The sequence below is a fragment of the Odocoileus virginianus genome, chromosome 25 (assembly GCF_023699985.2).
Source record: "Odocoileus virginianus isolate 20LAN1187 ecotype Illinois chromosome 25, Ovbor_1.2, whole genome shotgun sequence".
NCBI classification, from domain to species: domain Eukaryota; kingdom Metazoa; phylum Chordata; class Mammalia; order Artiodactyla; family Cervidae; genus Odocoileus; species Odocoileus virginianus.
Genome location: NC_069698.1, coordinates 36,875,732 through 36,898,912, shown reverse-complemented (window position 1 = coordinate 36,898,912; position 23,181 = coordinate 36,875,732). Strand labels below are relative to the sequence as shown.

At 36.4% G+C, this 23,181-nt stretch overlaps 1 non-coding gene across 1 annotated transcript; it reads right to left on the bottom strand.

Moving 5' to 3' along the window:
• Window positions 1–10,889: 10,889 nt before the first annotated feature.
• Window positions 10,890–10,961, bottom strand: TRNAC-GCA (transfer RNA cysteine (anticodon GCA)). Its single transcript has one exon. It is a non-coding gene; the product is annotated as a tRNA-Cys (tRNA).
• Window positions 10,962–23,181: the final 12,220 nt, after the last annotated feature.

Below are 23,181 nucleotides of genomic sequence, written 5' to 3'. Positions count from 1 at the left end.
TCACTTTCATGCATTGGAGAAGGAAATTGCAACCCACTCCCTGGAGTATCCCAGGGACGGGGGAGCCTGGTGGGCTGCTATCTCTGGGGTCACACAGAGTCAGACGTGACTGAAGTGACTTAGAAGCAGCATTTGACATATGACATTCTAGGCACTCATTTTGGTAACTGGATCATGTCAAAGAACAAAACAAAGTGCCCAATAATATATAGCTTATATTTTACACAGGGGTGGGCAGGAGGAAGCAGAAAATAGAGAATATAAGAAATTACACATTGTGATAGAATGTTTAAAATTTAGAGAATAATGTAAGGCAGTTAGTATTATGAGTGGACAATTTCAATATCAAATACCTAATTACCATTATCAAATTTGGCCCCATTAAGAAGATGTTTTGACAGTGATTTGAGATGGGGGTTTTTGGAAGCATTCCAAGAAAAGGACAAACCAACGGAAAAGTTATATTGTATCAGTATGCCTAGTATGTTTAAAACATGGGGCCCAAAGGTCATAAAGATGATGGATAAAAGATAATTGCAAGTATCAAATCAGAAATTAGACTGTGGAGAATAGATTAAGATTTCAAGAAAATTAGAAACTGTTGTAGAATTCTGATCATAATCATATAATACTCTGACTTAAAAGGATTATTCTAGACTCTGGTATTACAGTGGTCCAGGTAGGAAGAATAAGTAACTCAGATCAGGGGGACAATCGCAGGGGTGGCTGAGAAGTGTTTGGATTCCAGATATGCACATATAAAAAAGTTTTTCTGATAAATTGAATGTAGGGGTCGATGGGCTTGCCTGGTGGCTCAGACAGTAGCATTGAAACATGTATATTGCCATATGTAAACCAGATGACCTGTGCAAATTCAGTGCATGAAGATGGTGCTCTAGGACAACCCAGAGGGGTGGGTGGGGAGGGAGGTGGAAGGGGTGTTCAGGATGGTGGGACACACGTACACCCATGGCTGATTCATGTCAATGTATGGCAAAATCATGACAAATATTGTATTTAGCCTCCAATTAAAAAAAAAAAAAAAAGGATCTGCCTACAATGCAGGAGATCTGAGTTTGGTCCCTGGGTTGGGAAGATCCCCTGGAGGAGGGCATAGCAACCCAGTATTCTTGCCTGCAGAATCCACATACAGAGGAGTCTGGTGGGTAGCAGTCCATGGGGTTGCAAAGAGTCAGACATGACTGAGAGACTAAGCACACAGCACAGGATTGATAGGGTGAAACACATGAATAAGAGGACTTAGATTTCTGGCTGCAGAGTTAAAAGAGCTGATCATAAATGAAATAAACATTTTTAAAAAATCAATGAAGTTAGTTTTTATTTAGTCTAGTCAGTTTTGGATGTTGAAATTGACATACTATTTTGGGCTCCAAAATCACTGCAGATGGTGACTGCAGCCATGAAATAAAAAGAAGCTTACTCCTTGGAAGAAAAGTTATGACCAACCTAAACAGCATATTAAAAAGCAGAGACATACTTTGTCCAAAAATGTCTGTCTAGTCAAGGCTATGATTTTTCCAGTAGTCATGTATGGATGTGAGTTGGACCATAAAGAAAGCTGAGCACCGAAGAATTGATGCTTTTGGACTGTGTTGTTGGAGGAGATTCTTGAGAGTCCCTTGGACTGCACGGAGATCCAATCAGTCCATCCTAAAGGAAATCAGTCCTGAATATTCATTGGAAGAACTGATGTTGAAGCTGAAACTCCAATACTTTGGCCACCTGATGCAAAGAGCTGATTCATTGAAAAAGACTCTAATGCTGGGAAAGATTGAAGGCTGGAGGAGAAGGGGATGACAGAGGATGAGATGGTTGGATGGCATCACTGACTCAATGAGCATGAGTTTGAATAAACTCCAGGAGTTGGTGATGGACAGGGAGACCTGATGTGCTGCAATCCATGGAGTCGCAGAGAGTTGGGCACACCTGAGTGCCTGAACTGATCAATTGTGTAAAATTGACACCAAGATCTAGGAGTTCAGAGTTTGAAAGACTTTTGAAATTGAGATTTATATAAGAAATTACAAGAACCTATTTATTATTCAAAATAATATAAATCAGAAAAGTGCAAACCCATTTTAAAGAGAGAGATTTCCAAGCTGAGTTCAGGAGCACTCAAACTTTAAGGGGGATAATTAACAGAAGAGCCCAAGGAAGTACAAATAGTTAGGTGTGAGAAAGATCAAAAGCTATGCTGCCCTGCAAGATTGTGAAAACCAATGAAGAAAGAAGAATTTGTTTGTGTTATTAATAGGATGAGGACTGAAAATTGAGTTGTAGAGGTCATTTTTGATCTGGGAAGGATACCGGTAAGTTAATGGAATAAACGTTTATGTGGAAACTGAAGAAAGAGGAACTAGAGAGTAACTGGTAAAAGTGAGCAGAGACTAAAGTTTAAGATTGTATTTTTTTGAGACAGTTGTTGATTCACATTCCATTGTATGAAATACAGAGAGATCCTGTAAATGCTTCATCCAGTTTCCCCCAACATCTTGCATAGTCATAATACAATATCACAAAGATATTGATGTGATGGTAAAGATATAGAACCATTCCACAAGGATTCACTCTAATCCCTGTAAAATTCTATTTTCTCAGGTAATTGTAATAGGTCACTATTGCCATAGATTACTGTAATAGATCACTATTGCCATAGATTACTATACTTGCTATGATTATCACCTAAATCTGATCTATTACTCTTGTGATACTTTGAAGAATTTGATATATTAAATATTCCAAAAATACTAGAGTAAAATGAAAACAGAAAATAAATTATACTCATATTGACTATTTTTCTTACAAATGAGATTAAGTTTAAAATGTTTCATTAGTAAACATTTTAAAAAGTTGTTTATAAACTGAAATACTTGTGAAATACTGAAATGGTTTTTATTAAATTTCCTAAATATTCTTAAAATTAAACTATATTATAATTCATTTTTGATAAAGATTTTTTAAAACTACTGCTGCTAAGAAGTAAATGAGAAACAAATGTGGATAGACTTTGCAGATATTTTCAGAAACCCTAAAAACCATTCCATCTCAGTCAATAGAAAACATTTGAAATATTATCAATAAGAAACATTGTTTCTGATTCCTATATCAGGAAACTTGATGAATGGATATTCAGAAAATTAGCTATTAAGATTTTAAAGCCATTGAGCATAATGAAAAAATGTTTCTGTGTGATTGTAATATTGTATTTACTCATATAAACAACATATATGAGCCATTTATGATATGTCTGCCACAGAACAAATACTGAAATACAAAGGATATATAAAAGATATCCTTTATTGTTGAGGGTTATCGACTAACTAGGGAAAGAGCAGTGTTAACACATATTTTTCAGCATTGCTTTGCTAGTGTGTGAGATGAGTGCAATTGTGTGGTAGTTTGAATATTCTTTGGCATTGCCTTTCTCTGGGATTGAAATGAAAACAAACTGTGGAAAATTCTTCAAGAGATGGGAATACCAGACCACCTGACCTGCCTCCTGAGAAATCTGTATGCAGGTCAAGAAGCAACAGTTAGAACAGGACATGAAACAGTGGACTGGTTCCAAATTGGGAAAGGAGTACCAAAGATTATTCTGGAAGACTCACAGCAATGTTTTCTCTGGATGGTGTACTTCATAGGTAGAGGATCATTGGAAACCTAACCTGGAATTAAAAGATGGCTGACATTTTAGAATCACATAATAATTTGTGCTTTTCATAGATGTCTCCAAAATTTTGTCCTTTAAATATGTGAAAGGTGGAATTCCTTGGTAGAAGAGCCTCTTCGGGTAGAGAATAAGTGGCCAACTTGAGTTGGGATAAGAAAGAAGGAAAAATGAAAGAAATGCTTTTGAGGGAGTAACCAGCTATAGAGCTGGGATGCAGCTCAGAGGTAGAACATATGCTTCACATATATGAGGCCCCAGGTTCAATCCCTGGCATCTCCACTTCCTTCAATCAACTGTTAATTTGTTCTTTTGGTCTTCCTGGTAACTCAGATGGTAAAGAATTTGCCTGCAATGCAGGAGATCCAGGCTTGACCCCAGGTTGGGAAGATCCCCTGGAGAAGGGCATGAAAACCCCCTCCAGTATTCTTGCCTGGAGAATCCCATGACCAGAGGAGCCTGGTGGGCTACAGTCCATGGATTTGCAAAGAGTCCAACAAAGTGAAGTCGTTCAGTCATGTCCAACTCTTTGCAGCCCCATGGATGGTAGCCTACCAGGCTCCAGGTCCATGGGATTTTCCAGGCAAGAATACTGGAGTGGTTTGCCATAATTTACTTCTCCAGGGATCTTCCAACGCTGAGTGGCTAACACTTTCACTTTCAGCCAGCTATAAACTCACTAAAGCCATCAGGGAGAATGGAGTAGAGGAATGGTTGATTAGAGAAAAAAAGAGAGAGAGAGAGAGAAGAGAGAAGGGCGAATCCAGGTGTTTGGTTGATTTTAGATTTCTAAATTGGTTGACTTTAGTTTGGTGCATCATTAACTAAAAGTGACATTAATAGAAACAAACAGGTAAGGATTTAGCCTGAGAAAGAATAAATTTGATGTTAGTGGGATTCGTGTTGGAGATTTCTATCACCACCAGAAAATACTGGCAAGGATTTAAATAGGAGGTTAGCCATGGAAAGGTTAAGTTCAGTGGTTGTATTAATTTTCTATTGCATTGTAACAAGTTTACCATCAACTTGGTGGCTTAAAGAACACACATTTGTTGTCTTGGAGTTTCTATAAATCATAAGTCTACACATACCTAACTGTGCAATGTTTCACCAGAAAGAAAATAAAAGAAAAAAAAATTATATGTCAACCAACCTGCATTCATCTGGAAGTTCAACTAGGAAGAAAACACCAAAAACATTTCTAACTTTTCTCAGGTTATTTGCAAAACTTTTTTAACCTGTAGGTTCTCAGTCATTTGCTTTTTCTAAGCCAGTAATAGTGAAATTTCCATGATTTTTACTTCCTATCTGCCAAGTTACTGATACTTTTTTTAAAAAATTTCACATGTTAAGAATACTACACTGATTGATCTTTCTTTTGATTAATTCAAGGATAATTGATTTGAAACCTTACCATACATCTGCAAAATCTCTCAAGTTTGCCATATTCTTTTAGTTAAGAACTGAGTCACAGGTTTTGTCTACACTAATGGGAGAAGATAAGATTATCATTGAAGTAACCTTAGCATGCATCCTTTACAACAATCATCTATGATGTAACAGAATTCTGCATTTTAGGACTAAGTAACCATTAGAAGAGTCAGATTTAATCTAGTTTTAAAAGTGAGTTATCCTGAGATTATTTTGAAATGTGATAATTTTATCCATTTGGTTGGTTAACTAAAACAAACATCAAGGAGTAAGCCAATTGCCATAGTCTATACATTTATATGTACAAATATAAAGCAAAATTTATTTTTCTGACTATATTCCAGGATTATTTCTACTAAAACTTACATTTTAGGAGAGCTTTCAATTTTATAATTTTATAGAAAGTTACCAAAAAAAATAAATAAATAAATAAAGTTACCCGTCCAGAAAGAAGCCTAGGATGAGGAAAGTAAATTTAGCCTTTGATACTGAATATTTCTTCAACTCATAAAAACTCTTGAAATGTGGAAGTATAGAACTCTTATTCTGAGAGCAAAGACTCAGAAGACACCTAAGGTAAAACATTCTACTTTAATGATAATAATCAAAACACACTTAGGTTTGAAGTATGTGTGGAATACTGACAATCAAAAAACTATCTACAATAAATTTGCAAAATTTTATTTGAGGAATGGGAAATGTCTACATCTAAACTTGATTATAATTTTTCAAAAATACAGAAGTCCCCACAATCACTACATCTATAGTCTAAAGTACAGTTCACTTTATGAATTTCCAGTGCAGCAATTCAAAGTCAAAAAAGCTAAAGATTTAGCAATAGAAAGAAGGTGAGGTGGGACAACTGGAGGGAGTAGCGTGAAAACACATATATTACCTTATGTAAAATAAACAGCCAGTGGGAATTTTCTGTATGATTCAGGAAACTCAAACCAGGACTCTGTGACAACCTAGATGGGTGGCAGGGAGGTTCAAGAGTGAGGGGACATATGTGAACTTACGGCTGATTCATGCTGATGTAAACCAACACACTATAAAGCAATTATCCTTCAATTAAAAACATATTTTTTTAAAGAACCAGGTAATAGAAACACTCCAAAGCCCCAGGTTTAAGATATCCCAAGGCATAAAAATCACTCCACCTCATTAGTGTAGATTTAAACTTCTCTCTAGAGTAATAATAGTAGTATCTGATCAAAAACTGAGTTTACCATGGTCTCTCTTTTCTTGTAACTTGTCTCTTCTATTTGTAGACAAATTACAATAGTTTTCTATCGCTATGCAATAAACTTAGAGACTTAATACACACAAACTTAGAAGGCCACCACAAACTTAGAGACTTAAAAAAAAAATATTGATTTTTCTCACACATCCATGGGTCAGGAACATGGGGGTGGCTTAACTGGGCTTTGTTCTAGACCTCACAGGGCTGCAATTAAAATTTCAGCATGCTGCATTGTCCCCAAAGTTTGGGGACCTCTTCCAAGTTCACATGGCAGTTTGTAGTTCCTGGTTGTAGAAATGAGGGCCCGTTTTTCTCACGGACTGTCAGGCAGGGGCCACTCTCAGCTCCAAAGTCAGCTTCAACTTGTCTGCTCTGAGGCCCCTTCTAAGGCCCTCTGACAATATGACAGGTTGTTTTTTCAAAGCCAGCAAGACACTGTCTCTGCTGTGTTCACCCCAGGGAAGTCCTGAATGCCTTCTTAAGGTCTCACCTGGTTAAGTCAGCTTCACACAGGATTACCTCCCTTTTCATTAAGCCACAGTTCAAGTGTTAGGGATGTTAACCACATCTGTATGATTCCTCACATTTGCCATATTCTCTTGGTTCCAAGCAGTCACTGATTTCACCTGTGCTTAAGGGGAAGGGATTACAGGCAAGCAAGTACCCCAGTGGGTGGTGTTTCGGAGAGCCACCTTAGAATTCTGCCCACCAGGCCACTCCAACGTGCAGCCAAAGTAATCGTTCTGGGGTTGAAATTAAGCAAACAAAATTAAAGCTCCTACATAACATACACAAGTGATTCTTCATTGACTTAAACATCAAGTCAAAATTGTGTAACATGAAAAGACACTTCATCTTCTATATATATTTACATATATACATCTGAAGCCTGTTTTTGTCCACTCTCTCTCTCTGCTTCTAATCTTTGTACCTGTTGGAATCCTTGTATTGGTGTATATAAATCTTAAAGTATCTTTGTTCAGAGCATAATATACTCACACATTTTACCTATAAAATGTTCAACTTGCACATCATCCATTTAAAAATACCTTTCTAATTACTAGTTTTAAAAACCTTATCACAGGCATTTTTAATATACTTTGGATCCAGTAATTTTGAAATTATGTGTGTGTATCATATGGAGATACAGATCTATATGTTATCCATAGCCATAGTTTAACATATGTATATATACATATAACATACATATGTATATGTATATAAACTATCCATAGTTACAGGGCTTGCCTGGTGGCTCAGTTATAAAGAATCTGCCTGCCAATGTAGAGACACAGGTTTTCAATCCTTGGGTCAGGAAGATCCCCTGGGAAAAATAAAAATAGCAACCCATTCCAGTATTCTTGCCTGGGAAATCCCATGGAGAGAGAAACCTGGTAGACTCTGGTACATGGGGTCCCAAAAGAATCTGACATGACTTAGTGACTAAACAACAGCAAAATCCATAGTTGTATATTTATATACTTATAAATATATAGCCATATCCACATGTACATTTAACTTTGTGGTTCAATGTACGATTTAAGACAGTGAAGATACTGTCATACATCTAGAATTGATTTTTATTCTTTAAGGTCAAAGTCAAAGTTCACTTTTTTTCCATATAGGTATGCAATTATTCTGACATCATGTATTGAAAACGTGTCTCCTGTTTTATGGAAGTAATAATTTTGCAGTAAACCACATTGTCAAATATGTAGGAATATTTTGTAGACTCTATTTTTTCCTTCCTTGTTTTATCTCTTCTTGAACCAATACCACAATTTTAAAATTTAATGTTGTAGTGGTGTTAGGCACCCAGTTGTGTCTGACTCTTTGTGATCTCAAGGACTGGAGTCCACCAGGCTCCTCTGTCCTTGGAATTCTCAAAGCAAAAATACTGGAGTGGGTTGCCATTCCCTTCTTGGGGGATCTCCCTGACCCAGGGATAAAACCCGGTTCTCCCTCTTTTTAGACAGATTCTTGATTGTTTGAGCTACCAGGGGAAGCCCCAAACTGACTATAACTCATAAATAAATGTTTATAGCTTGTAGTTAAAAAGTCTTTTAACTTTGATTGCTGTATATAGTATTTTTCTCATTATTGTCTGTATGAATTTTCGTGTAAGTTTTACAGCCCATTTTATTCTATTTAACAAGGTTGGAATTCCTATTGAAATTTCACTGAATGCATAGATGAATTTAGTGAAAAGTGTCAAACACTTTGTTTATGTAGCTTAGTTCAATTATTTTTTCCTACATCCATTCTAGTTTGTTGTTTTATGCTATCTTAAAATGTATCATAAGAAGAAACACCAAATAAAATTGGACAAGTGTTTTGAGCAGTTAATTCATGAATGTAAGTATAAAATTGGCCAATATAGAAATGAAAGTATGTTCAGCATTATTATTACAAGCATAAATCATTTATTGCACCTCACAGATATCATGGTTTATTACAAATTGAATATTTGTAGCAACCCTATGTCAGCAAGTTTTTCTATTAGCATTTTTTTCAACAGCAATTTTTTTTTACTTTGTGTCTGTCATATTTTAGCAATTCTTGCAATACTTCAAACTTTTTCATTCTTATATTTGCTATGGTGATCTGTAATCAATGATCAGTGATGTTTTCACTATGATTTGCTGAAGTTTCAGATGATGGTTAGCATTTTATAGCAATAAAGTATTTTTAAATTAAGGTTTGTACCTTGTTTCTTAGACACAATGCTACTGCACACTTAATAGACTATAAGACTATAGTGTAGTGTAAACACAACTTTTATATACTCAACCACAATTTCATATGACTCACTTTATTGCAATATTTGCATTACTAAGGTGATCTGGAGCTGAACCCACAATGTCTCCAAGGTATACCTGTATCAGGTAAATTCCTATTAAAGCTCTGGTTGAAATTCCACTACACAACCACAGGAATGGCTGAAGTGAAGGAGAACAAACAGACTGAAAATACCTTTGCAATACAGTTTTGGGTTTTTTGTTGTTTGTTTTTCTATTTTGAGCCAGTCTTGAAAGAGGCTGGTCTGTTCTATTTCTTGAGCAGCTGATTAAGCCCCAAACCCCCAACAACTTTCCATATGGGACTTTCACACCCTGGGCCACCATATAGTAATCACCACAGGGTCAGGCATTTCCAAGGATAACACCCATGCCCTACAGCTTGCTGAAGTTATTCAAATTAGCCAGTCCTAAACCTGTTGATTTTGCATCCCTCTTCCCTTCCCACAGAAACCAGAATACAAAACATGCGCCAATGGGTCCCTCTCATTTTCTCTGCTTGGTGATTAATCCCAACACCTCCCCTGAGCTCCTGTGTGGGGAATTACATTCATAATACTCTGTGAGGGTGGCTAAACTGTAAATCTCTCTGCTTTACCTTATGTAATAAAGAAATACTAAATACTTTTAGAACTTTAGGTTTTTGTACTATGCATTTTTCATTCGCTTATTTTTAGTTAATGTAAAACCGCATCAATTTAGAGATTGGAGCTTTTTTTAAAAAGCTAAACAATAGGATTTAAGTGATGATGATTTTATCTAATAATTAGTGCTTAAAATATATAAATTATTCAATGAATTGCCAAAGGCATATTTTTTATCAAATAAAACATATTTCCTCATAAATTTGCTAGCAGATAGGGAGCGTCAGAAGACCCTTCCTTGTGGACCTTGGTTCTTGGTAAGGAGACAAAGAAGAATCTGAGATCTTACCAGTGGCAAAAACAAATTTACTGTAGCAAGAACAGAAAGACCAGCTCAAAAAGATGGGCCAAGCCAAGAGAGGCACTGGTGCTGGCATGATAGGGGACAGGGGTTTTTCAAGACAGGACTTCTGTGTCTTTATCTAAGTGGGCGTGGGCTGATAGTTTTGATTGACAGTTGTAAATTACATAACAATAGGCTCTTTGCACATGTCTTTCCCATAATTGAGTCTGTTATAATCAGATGTATGTATATACAAAATATTTATGAACCCTTAATAGGTGCTCAGCTGTCTAAGGTCACATGAGGACACAGCTGTGCATCAAGGATGCATGTGCCAGAGTTGGAGAAGGCCCTGTGGTTATGTGCATCCACTTTTCACATAGGGCACATGGACTTGGAAAAGTCTGTGTGGTTATTTTGTAGCATATCGATGAGCTCCCCTGGGCTGCATTGGACTTGTCTGGGGTGGGGATTAGAGATCAGGTTGAATATTTTTTGGCTAGGCCACTCCTCCTTGCTCATGTCTAACATCCCACCTTACAAAATGCAGAATTTAGCATCGTCATCATTGTCAGTGTTCCTGGCTTTCTTAATTTCAACAGCAAAGTAACATTGCTGAGGTGCCAAAGCTGGTGCATCTTGAAAGTTAGCAGAGATGGGAGGTGCTCTAAGTGTCTTGAAAAGTGAAAGTGAAGTTGCTCAGTTACATCCCCATGGACTGTAGCCTACCAGGCTCCTCAGTCCATGGACTTTTTCAAGCAAGAGTACTGGAGTGGCTTGCCATTTCCTTCTTCAGGGGATATTCCCCACCCAGGGATTGAACCTGGGTCTTCTGCATTGCAGGCAGATGCTTTACCATCTGAGCCACCAGGGAAGCCCTAAGTATCTTACATAAACAGACAAATGAAAAAACAGAATCATGTGCTGCTGCTTCACACAAACTCAGTCTCATGCACAAACCTGGAGGTATTTATGAAAAAGTGCAGTTAAGTTAATTTGACTACTAGTATCTTAAACTTTCTATGTATATTTCCTCACTAATGTTCACTCTAAAATAGATTATTCTCATGTTCCCCAAATAGGGCATGAGAGGGCAGTGAATGGATGACATTTTAAGCCATTTTTTTTAAATGTATATCAATTTATTAGGATATTATAAAACTACTTCAAGTGCATTTCCTCAGTCTCCAATATAATAGTGATGTAGAGAAAGCAGCAATGATTAAGACTCCAACTTTGAAAACCAACAGCAATACAGGTTATGGTTCCTTTCCTCAGTTTTGGATGAAACTAATTCCATTTGGCAGAAAGTGAAGAGGAACTAAAAAGCCTCTTCATAAAAGTGAAAGAGGAGAGTGAAAAAGTTGGCTTAAAGCTCAACATTCAGAAAACTAAGATCATGGCATCTGGTCCCATCACTTCATGGGAAATAGATGGGGAAACAGTGGAAGCAGTGTCAGACTATTTTTTTGGGCTCCAAAATCACTGCAGATGGTGATTGCAGCCATGAAATTAAAAGATGCTTACTCCTTGGAAGGAAAGTTATGACCAACCTAGATAGCATATTAAAAAGCAGAGACATTACTTTGCCAACAAAGGTCTGTCTGGTCAAGGCTACTGTTTTTCCAGTGGTCATGTATGGATGTGAGAGTTGGACTGTGAAGAAAGCTGAGCACCGAAGAATTGATGCTTTTGAACTGTGGTGTTGGAGAAGACTCTTGAGAGTCCCTTGGACTGCAAGGAGATCCAACCAGTCCATCCTAAAGGAGATGAGTCCTGGGTGTTCATTGGAAGGACTGATGCTGAAGCTGAGACCCCAATACCTTGGCCACTTCATGCGAAGAGTTGACTCATTGGAAAAGACCCTGATGCTGGGAGGGATTGGGGGCCGGAGGAGAAGTGGACGACAGAGGATGAGATGGGTGGATGGCATCACTGACTCGATGGACATGAGTTTGAGTAAGCTCCGGGAGTTGGTGATGGACAGGGAGACCTGGCGTGCTGCGATTCATGGGGTCGCAAAGAGTCGGACACGACTGAGCGACTGAACTGAACTGAACTGAATTCCATTTGACCGGCACTATTATCGGCTTCCCTGGTGGCTCAGATGGTAAAGCGTCTGCCTACAATACAGGACATTCGGGTTCAATCCCTGGGTCAGGAAGATCCCCTGGAGAAGGAAGTGTCAACCCACTCCAATACTCTTGCCTGGAAAATTCCATGGACTGAAGAGCCTGGTAGGCTACAGTCCATGGGTTCACAAGAAGTCACAGAGGACTGAGTGATTGCACTTTCACTTTCTATTATTGGTGTCAGCTTTAGAAACTTCATTTTCCTTCATAAAAGTTTAAAAAGAAATCATCATTAGGATATCCACCAATTTAATGTTAGAAAGCTCTTTCATAGATAAGATTTTGCTTGCCACTAAAATAATATCATGTTACTCTGATGTGAATATTAAACATCTTTTCTTGCTAAGTTAACCATTTTCACCTGTAGTTTAATTCAATTCAGACTTTAGAATTTATTTACTCCCCCCTCATATTAGTTGACATGTTCATAGTAGTTGGCAATTCAGTCATTTTAGAGTCGAATCACAATCCTACTTACTCAGTTTCAATTTTATTCACTATCTCTCACAATCTAGTCACTGTCTTTTTCTAAGTTTATTTTATTTTTTCAATGTTTTTTTGACTCATCTTTGTGACTCAATAGGTGTGATAACTTTCATACCACCAAGGTCATTTTTATGGATATTATTCAAACATTCGCATTAGAAATTCTATTTCTCTTACTGAAAATGTCAAATGGCCCATTGATTCTCAGAATAGACTAAACATGTTCATCTTCAATTTTTTTCCCCTTTATAATTAAGGAAAGAACTAAAAGGTCATGTTGGCAGGCCCATAACAAAAAGAGATCCATGTCAGTCTTCTTGCAAATGAGATAAAATTTACTGAGAAGGCTCAGGTGAACATATTGTGAAAAAAAAAAAGAGTCTACTTTGAGTCTGGTAACTAGATCTGTATTAAAAAATTAAAGACTTACAGTTCTAGTACTGTGCTTTTATAATTTTATATAACTAACTTTCCAATATGGTTTTTCCTGAACTCTTTTTAGACAGTGCAAAAATGTTTTTCATCATTAATTCAGTGAATAAATTAAACATATAATTAACTGTAATTTCTTATCAACTGCATCTTAGTTTTTGGCTTCTCCGGTGGTTCAGAAGTAAAGAATCTGCCTGTAATGTAGGAAATGCTGGAGGTGTGGGTTCAGTCTTGGGTTGGGAAGATTCCCTGGAGGAGGAAATGGTAACCTACTCCAGTATTCTTGCCTGGAAAATCCCATGGACAGAGGAGCCCTGTAGGCTACAGTCCTTGGGGTCACAAAGATTTGAACATGACTGAGCAACTGAGCATGCATGGATATCTTAATTTATTCATAGAGATTAAATAAAAATTTCCATGAAGATAAATAATAAAATACATAAATTTATATTTATATACATATTTACTTAAAAATACACATATTTACTTGAATATTATGCTACATAGGCACTTATTGTGGAGAATACAAAATTTCCATTCTCATTTATATTTTTCATTTACTCACTGAGTATACTATGTATAATTTTCTAATATTCCTTTGTGTTCAAGCACAATATATTTCTAAAAAGATATATTTGGATCTATAAACTGTTGTCATTAGATATTCAAACTGTTCATTTTGGTTGACAATTTTAAAAAATTCATACAAATATAATTTAGTTAAGTATAAGGAAGTAAGAAGACAAAAAAATAACTTTTATGTACATTTAAAATACAGAGCTCCATATAGCCAAAGCTATGGTTTTTCCATTAATCATGTACAGATATGAGAGTTGGAGCATAAAGAAGACTGAGTGTTGAAGAATTGATGCTTTCAAACTGTAGTGTGGGAGAAGGCTCTTGAGAGTCCCTTGGACTGCAAGGAGATAAATCCAGTCAATCTTAAAGGAAATCAACCCTGAATATCCATCAGAAGGATTGATGCTGAAGCTGAAACTCCAATACTTTGGCCACCTGATGAGAAGAGCCGACTCATTAGAAAAGACCCCAATGCTGGGAAAGATTGAAGGTAAAAGAGAAGAGAGTGACAGGATAAAATGTTTGGATGGCATCACTGACTCAATGGACATAAATTTGAGCAAACTCAGGGATATAGTGAAGGACAGGGAAGCTTGGCATGTCACAGTCCATGGGGTCACAAAAAGTAGGGCACGACTTAGCAACAACAAAATACAGAGCTAAACCCAATTGATAAAAGGGAAACACAACAAAAGATTAAAAAGCCAAAACAAATGTTTGTTTTGATCTCATGAATTTAGAAATATTATTGATCCCAACTAAATAATGGCTATACTATCATTTTTATGCATATTTGTAAAAAATTAAGAACTCACATCTGAGAAAACATGCATAGTACAGAATGCTAATATGTGCTTTTGTGCTCTTAGTTAAATGTCATAAAATACTGTACAACTCATGGAACTAAAACAATCAATGTTACGTGATGTAATCTTTAATTTCATAATGCTATTAGATTACCTTTTTAAAAGAAAAAAGTACTATGGCAAATGAATGGCAAAATATATGGTAGATTCCAATACCATTTCTAATGTTCGTTAGAGTATAGAAAATAATATTTTATGTAATATATCATGTGAGTGTCTACGATCCCAATAGAGAAACTGAAGATCAAACCCAGATGGTTTAGTCGCTAAGTCATGAGTCGTCAGACTTTTGTAACCCCATTGATGGTAGGCCACCAAGCTTCTCTGTCCACGGGATTTTCCCAGGCAAGAATACTGGAGTGGGTTGCTGTTTCCTTCTCCAGGGTCAATCCCAATTGAGAAACTGTGAATCAAACCCAAATAGATACATAATATAACTGCCTTCTGACTTCAAAGCAGTTCTCTACAGGTTAGTGTTAGTCGCTTAGTCGTGTCCGAGTCTTTGTGACCCCATTGACTGTAGCCCGCCAGGCTCCTCAGTCCATGGGGTTCTCCAGGCAAGAATACTGGAGCAGATTGCCATGCCTTTCTTCAGGGGATCTTCCTGGTCCAGGGGTTGGACCAATGTCTCAGGTATTGCAGGCAGATTCTTTACTCTTTGAGCCATGAGGAAAGCACAGAAAAGGGCATGTTGCCTCCCCATCCGGGAATGGAATCCCCATTTCCTGAGCATGACAGGCAGGGATACTCACCACTATACTAATGATGGCCTTCTGACTTCAAAGCATTTCTCTACAGGTTACATTTTATATATTGTATAGGGGGGGTCAGGAAAGTATGAACTACCTCTGGCCAAGTTGCTAAATTATATGATTTATGAGACAATACCTAAGACTGTCAGTATGAGGTTCTTTCAAGAACATAGAATTTATTTTAACTGGAACCACTAAAACACACTCTGTTTCTCAAGAGTTCTTCAGAAAAACAGAACCAATATATACCCCCCTGGTATATGTTGACACTGAAGGCTCAGTGGTGAAAAATCCACCTACCAGCGGAGGAGTCACAAAAATGTGGGTTTGATCTGTGGGTCAGGAAGATCCCCTGAAGGAGGCATTGGTAACCGGCTCCAGTAATCTTGCCTGGAGAATCCATGAACAAGGAGCCGAGTGGCCTACAAACCATGGGTTCTCAGAATCAAACATGACTGAAGTGACTGAGCCCGCACACAGGTAAATATAAACACATCTATCTCGAGGAAGCCCACATAGCTCAGTGGTAAAGAATCGCCTGTAATGCAGGAGACACGGGAGACGGAGGTTTGATTCCTGGGTCAGGAAGATCCCTTGGAGAAGGAAATGGCCACCCGCTCCGGTATTCTTGCCTAGGAAATCTTAGAACAGAGGAGCGTTGCGGGCTACAGTCCATGCAGTCAGAAAGAGTCGGGCATGACTCAGTGACTGAACATGCCTGCATCTCTTTCTCTATCTACAAATTGGAGACCAGGACAGCTAATGGGATAGTTTAGTCTGCATCAGTCTGGTCTGAAGAACTGGAAACCAGAGAAACCTTGGGGATAAGTTCCAGTCTGAGCACAGAACACCGCAATCCCATCTCAGTAGTTGGGGAGAGGAGAAATAAATTTTCCCTTCTTCCACCTTTCATCTGTTCAGACCCTCAGAGGAATGAATGAGTCCCACCCACACCAGGAAGGACAATTCACTGAGCCCACCAATTTAAATTCTAATCTCTTCCAGAAAAGCTCTCACAGGTATACCTGGAAATAATGTTTAGCTAAATATCTGAGCACCCTGTGACCCAGTCAAATCAAAATACAAAATTAATCATGACATGCACCAAGACATATCTTATGAATAACCTAGTGCATCCTTGGTGACTGTGACAGGAATTTCTGTCATCCTCTTTGCATTACCTTCATAATACTCCAGAATACCTCATGTGTGTCTGTTGGGGAGCCATCATATTTGACTGTTTCATATTTTATAATCTGGAATGAAAATTTAGAAATTATCTTTGACATTCATTTATTCTGAACTGTGTTTGAAATAGTCTGTCCAAGTAACATTTTTTTATAGATAATATGGCCTAGATCTATTTCCCAAAATGTGGAATAAGGGAGTGCAGTCTTGGGATAACAGTATATTTGCAAATTACTGAGTAAATGTTATGGTATTTATCACTTTTTTTTTTGAGTAAGTCTAGAACCAGGTTTAGAATTTTATAATTTTATGGTTATAATTATAATGTTCCCTATTAATACTTCTTAGATAAAAGTTTAAATCCTATTATTTATGCAGAAAACTGGAAATAATCTTCAAAAAATATACTTGGGTGTTACTCTTTGAGAAAGACATGAAACAGTTTCTTTTCTTTTTTTTTTTTTTTATGAAACAGTTTCTCATGATTCACTACTATACTCTTCTGAGAATAGACACGCTGGTATGTGTGTTTATGGGGCTTCTCTGGTAGCTCTAATTTTAAAGAATCTTCCAGCAATGCAGAAGATACAGATTCAATCTCTGGGTCAGGAAGATCCCTTGGAGCAGGAAATGGCTACCCACTCCAGTATTTGTGCCAGGAGAATCCCAGGGACAGAGGAACCTGGTGGGCTATAGTCTATGGGTCACAAAGAATTGGACATGACTGAGTGACTAAGCATGCACACACGCCTGTGTGTTTACCCACATAAACTGACAGGGATACAAGGCACAGAATTTTTTCAAGTAATCAAATATTATGGAGGAATACTTGCCTGATAATTTTATAATGCTTTATACATTTTAAAACTCACCTATATTTTCTCATTTGTTGGGATAAAGTATCCAAGGGCAAATATAGTTTTTGAATTGAAGTTAAAACTATTTTAAGCTGAATTCATTACTTTAGGGAAAGCCACATATTATAAATGTTCAGTTCAAATATTTTTAAACTATTTGATATACTTATCTTGGTACACAGTATTACAGTATTTCCACACGCAAATATTTTGTCACCTCTCAGAAACTATGTGATTATTGAGGTTTGCAAGTCATAACATCTCTACTTCATCTATCTAGGTATCTATCTACTTATGTCTTATACATCTATCTATGGTATTTGAATGATTATATTAATGCTATTTATGTAATACGGTTCATATTTAAATTACAAAAGCAGATTTAGAAAACTATTTAAATTTCAGAAGGCTGAGAATATTGTGTGTGCAATTAATATGTTTATTTTTAAAATGCCACAATTAGTCCACTTCAAGGACTATAAACACAATCATATTTAAAATATTTCATTTGTGCAGATGGGAAATATTTACATACCAACTTTCTGACTCAGTGGCTCTCAAATATTTGCATGCACCAGTGTCAGCTATAGAGCCTGTTAAAACCCAAATTGCTTCAGAAGTTCTGATTTAATGGAACCCAGGAGTTTGTGCTCTTCAGTTTCCAGGTTATGCCACTGTCATGCTCTGAAGTTCTTAGGTTGAAATGCACTGATCTAAAATTCATTTCTAAGGAAATGAATGTAAAATTCATTTCTGAGAGCACAGTCCTCTGTGGCCAAATGAAAATCTGTCTAAAACTGTCTAATAACTGTATGGATCAGAGCTAACATTTATTGGGTGATGATAATAGTCACTGTACTGTTCGTTTACCGGGAATATGAACTGAAATACTGTTAGAGATGGGAACTGTAGAGTTGAGATCCTATTTTTGGCTATCTGACTCCAAAGTGTTCTCAATTTATAGAATAGCCTACATTCTAATAGAAAATCAAACAACTACCTCAGATCTCAGTTGGAATCATAACAAAGGGGAATAACATAGTGTAAGGTTATTATTTGAAATTACTTATAGATGAGACACACTAGTAGGTTATAAGAATTTCAATCTGAAATGTTGGAGGAGAGCTCTGTGGTTAACTACTTCAGCACAATTATCACGCCTTTCATATGCTACCAAGCCATGCGAGCATCTTTTGAAAACTTTAATATGCACAGTTCATCCAGTGTTTGTTTGAATGTGTTTTAAAAATATGAGCTATGTCTTCCCTATTTGAAAACTGAACCATCTGATTTCTTCCATTCAGTAGTTCCAGTTCTTCTATCTGGGATTTCATAGACTGCAAAACAGAATGACTTCTAGTTCAATATATATATTTGATGATATAAAGCTTGAACATTCCAAAGTGGCATTAAAATTTTAAATTTACCATTCAAATAAGTGGTCTTTGACCACCACCACCACTATCTCTGTGCTTTGACTAAAGTTCTTTGATGCTTAATTCTCATTGTTCTTCAGCAAAAGTTTAACTTGTTGTCATGGTCCACGTGGTCAGTTAGTGATAAACACTCTGGCTCTCATCTTGCTATCCAGGCACATTGAAAAGAACATGTGAGGTTGTCATATGTGCCAACATCAGGCTCTTATATGTGCCAAACTTTTTACTCTATGGGATCTTAGTGCCTGGAGTTGTTTTGTTTTTGTTACCATTTTTTATCTTTTTTACTTTCGAACCAATTTTATCTTAGTAGCATTTTCCCAGGGCATTTCTGCTCACTCTCCTCTTCATGAATCATGTGTCTCCGTTTCTTAGCATCTCTTTCATATGAAGTTGTACACATCAGGTTTTTTAAATGTCCGATAAAAAAATATATTACATTGGTACCTTTAGAGACATGTTCTATCTCTAACATTATGTTAATATTAGGAGGTCAAGAATTCAGTTTAATTTTGATCAACATTAATGCCTATACATTTTATGTTGGTGGGACACAAACTCATCGAGTAAATCTACCTAAAATGCTTAATCTGGAAGTAATGGTATCCTATTCTTTTTCAGATGCTGTTTTCTTTTAAAATACTTCTTTTTGATATTTATTATGCACTGATTCTTAATTGACAGAAGATGATCAAAAGAATAAGAAAATGACTTTTGAAGAGGGCCTACCTGATGAAATGTGTAGTCAGCCAGAATGTTGCAGGGTCAGTTGTCAGACTACTTGGATTACATTCTGGCTATGAACTTAAAACTGACAAGATTCTGGGAAAATTGCATAATCTTTCTAAGCTTTACCTTCTTCATCTTCAAAATAGGGGTTTTAATAAACTGTCACAAAGGGTTTCCGAGACCCGTGTGAGACAGTCAGTGTAAAGCGCTTAACGTGGGACTTGACCCATTGATAACCACTGAGTGACTGCTAATCATTATAATTTTTAAACTGATGCATTTTACATGTTTCAGTCTTCTGACATGACTGCAATGTTCTGAAGTTGAAATTTAAGTGAGTTTTCCTAACCCTCTTGAGGGTTCAGAAGTTGTTTTATCTGCTCACATATCCCCTTTTGTGACATATACTTACTCTTACAAAAAAATGTGCCCTAGATGTCTTCTGAATGAGTAAATTAACTTCTTCAATTATTAAACATCAAGTGAGCAACTTAAATTTTAGTACCTCTATATGAAAAGTATTAAGTATAAAATGGATTAACAAAATAGAAGTTTCCTTGCCAGTATGTACATATAACACATGCTTTCTTTTCATATTTTGAAGCTTTGTGGTAGACTTCCCCAAATGAATGAAATAGATAATTGCTAAATTCATTTTCAATTAATAAAGATGTCAATTTATCCAGCAAAATATGGTAGGTTTTATTAAGTTTACTTGTGTATGCTTTCCTCTAAAAATCTACACTTTACCCATAGAAAATAGATAAAATATTTTGAATATTTATCCAGTTAAGATAAAATGTGTTCTATGAGTTAAAACTATTACTGTGTAGTTAACATAGAAGTAACTTATCATAACAGCTGAGTATGCTAGAATCATCTGAAAGAACTCTGGCTTGCTAGCACAAATACAACTAGTCAATGACAGTACTTGAAGCTTTCTATGTAAACTTTGTGGACTCTTAGATTATTAATCTTCCCATGCTCCAAGTGATTCAGTTTTTTATTTGTATTTAAAGTCCATAAATCTAATTCTTTTCCAGTGCCAAACTCAAGACACTGTCTTTACTATTATTCATAAAGTTTCTTAAAAGTAAGATTATAAACTACCAGGAATAGTTTCCAAGTTATCTATTATAAGCATTGTGTGTCAAAGTGAGATCACTGTACCATAATTCAATTTGATGTACAAGTTTTAAACTATATTCAATAAGAAAAAACATCATCTAACTGTTGAATTAATGTTTTTGAAGTCAACCTAAGACTATCTGGTTCCAATTCAAGGATATTTGATACTTTTCTTATTTTAAGTACCTGTAGACAATCTGATCATTGGGTGAATTAAACAACAGTATTTTGATATAAAATATTTATTTATTTACCACTCACTTGGCATTTCATGCTAGTTTTGAAAATTAGATTTAATTCCTTTACAGCTGCTCTGGAAGTTTTAAACTGTTATACCTATTTTGAATGTGTGATTTGTCTGAAATGTGTGAAGGAAATTAAAATACATCTTGAGAATTTCTATCTAATACTATTAGTTAGTATATATTTGAGGAACAATGGCAAGTACTCTATAATTTTCATTTTAATTTTTAATTATTTTGCTTATACTGTCATCTTTGATGTCTGTAAACAGAATTTTCCTCTTTACCAATTTTCTTCTTTTGAAATTGAACAACACTGATTGCTTTCATTCTTCTCAGTGAAGCTGAACATATCCCTCCCCTTTCATTTCTATTTTCTTTTATGTTTGTTCACTTATATTTACAATTTTCTTATCTAGTTTGCTCACACTAAAGGTTTGGGTACAAAGCCTGCCAGATATTCCTTTGTTGTGTATTGGAATTAGGAAGTACACATACATTCTGGTGGGATTTTAGGGATCTTAAATTTATTCAAAGCTTAAATTCATTTATTAGCCTCCATGCCAAAGATTAGTGACTTTGAAAAATAACAATGTCAAAGAGGTGAAATAAGCTCTTGCTTCTATTTTTCTTCTCTCCCAGGGTATGATTTTGGGGGAAAATAAAGCTTTATATTATGCCTTGGTATGCTTAGATAGTGACTGTTCTCATGTTTATGGTCATCCTTGTCATTCATGAAAATAGGTAGTCAAAATGAACTCTGAGCAGCAAAGAAATGCACATCTTATACATGTATCTAGATTATTTAATATGTTATATTCATTATTTTACAGGTAATGATGATCAGTTTTTATTTCCTATAGAACATGTTATATGGCCAAGAAATTAATAAAATTTCTTGTAACTTAAATGTTTTAAAAATTTATGAAAGTTGTAAGCTCCATGACATACTGTTATTTGTATTCCTGGGAGACAAATGATGTATAGATTTTAAAGAGACCTTCTGATCATAGCTAGATTCTGTTGCACAAGTCTAGCTTTTGTTCCTCTTTCTCCCTGTCATTTAAATAGTATTTTTGTGACTATTGACATGTTATGCTCATCTAACCCTCTCAACCTTGATTGATGAGAAAGATCATTTTTAATATGACTTTGAATACCTTTGTCAGGCCAAATTATCTGCTAGACAGTTTTCATCAAATATTATTCTAAATCATATTTCTACATGGTCCTCCCTCATAGCTCATTTGGTAAAGAATCCATCTGCAACGCAGGAGACTCCGGTTTGATTCCTGGGTCAGGATGATCCGCTGGAGACGGGATAGGCTACCCACTCCAGTATTCTTGGGCTTCCTTTGTGGCTCAACTGGTAAAGAAACCATCTGCAATGTGGAAGACCTTGGTTAACCCTCTCTTCCTTGATTGATGAGAATTATTATTTTCAATATGGCTTTGATTGCCTATATCAGGCAAAATTATCTTCTAGACACTTTTCATTAAATATTATTCTAACTCATATTTCTGTAACTAAGGTAATTCAAATAAAAGATGGAGACCCAGCAGTGGTTCAGTCAGAATACAACCACTCCCGCACAAAAGCAGGATAATGAGTTTACAGTTCTATGCAACCTGGATGTGACTGGAAGTCAGGAGAACACAAAGGTTTCTGTAGATTCTTCCAGAAAGAAAAAAAAAGTGAAAGTCAGTTGTGTCTGACTCTTTGCAGCCCCATTGACTGTTCACCCACCAACCTCCTCTGTCCATGGGATTCTCCAGACAAGAATACTGGAGTGGGTTGCCATTCCCTCCTCCAGGGGATCTTCCTGACCCAGGGATAGCACCTGGGTTTCCTGCATTACAGACAGATTCTTTACTATCTGAGCCACCAGGGAAGCCCCATTTTTTTCCTGGAGCCCCAAATAACTTAGGGACCCACTGCTGGAGGAAGAACAATATGGCCCCTGCTTCCTGTCCATATTTCAAATCTGGAAGAAAAGCAGGGCTGATTAGAAAAATCAGCTTCAGAACTCTAAAGACATGGGAGGTTTACAGCTGTGGATAGTAACTTCCAGCCCAGGTAGAAGGGGAAAGTGGATAGAGGACTGCCAAAGAATCCCTGAGATTGCTTAAATTAAGAGAAATCAAAGCAAAATAGGCCACAGCCATTACCTTTCTATTTCTTTTTCTTTCTTCTCAACTAATTTTTTTAAGACTTTTATTGGGGTATAGTTGATTTACAATGTTGTGTTAGTTTCGGGTGTACACCA